Raw genomic sequence first — 878 nt, forward strand, 5'->3', positions numbered from 1 at the left:
CTACCATTTGCAACGACATGGATGGAGCTAGAGGGTATTATGCTCAGTGAAATAAGCCAGGCGAAAAAAGACAAGTATCAGATGATTTCACTCATATGTGGAATATAAGAACAAAGGGAAAACTGAAGGAACAAAACAGCAGCAGAATCACAGAACCCAAGAATGGATGAAACCAGAGGTAAAGGGACTGGGAAGGATGGATGGGAAGGGAGGGACAAGGGTGGTGGTGGAAAGGAAGGGGGCCTTACGATTAGCATGTATAATGTGGGGGGAGGCAGGGGGAGGGCTGTGCAACACAGAGAAGACAAGTAGTGATTCTACAGCATCTTACTACGCTGATGGATAGTGACTGTAATGGGGGTTGTGGGGGGACTGGGTGAAGGGGGTAGCCTAGTAAACATAATGTTCCTCATGTAATTGTACATTAATGATACCAAAACCAAAAAAATAAAATAAAAAAATAAAAAATTGAACACTAGAAACAACTATTGGATAATTGAAAAATCATGAAGTAAGGATATTGGGGAAAAAAACTGTTATTCCACTAGAAATTTCAACAAACGCCATGATCTCTACAACACTGGATGTTTTTCTTCTGAAATGATGGTGGAGAAAAGGGCACTGCCCAGGGCTCCTGCCATTCACCCCTGTCCAGGCAAACTACACACGCACGAATCTCAGGACAGGGAGAGGCTCAAAAGGAAGGAGGGAAAGACCCTCGATGCCACCAGGACGCTCCTGACAGCAGCAGCAGCCGTATCAGGGCACAGGAAAGGCCAGACGGGAGATGTCACAAGAGACAAAGGGCAGGAGAATGGCAAGAGGGACCATTCCCGGGAAGAGGCAGCCATTACGAACATGCCCGCACTCTCAGAGCG

The sequence above is a fragment of the Manis pentadactyla genome (assembly GCF_030020395.1).
Source record: "Manis pentadactyla isolate mManPen7 chromosome 15 unlocalized genomic scaffold, mManPen7.hap1 SUPER_15_unloc_1, whole genome shotgun sequence".
NCBI lineage: Eukaryota > Metazoa > Chordata > Mammalia > Pholidota > Manidae > Manis > Manis pentadactyla.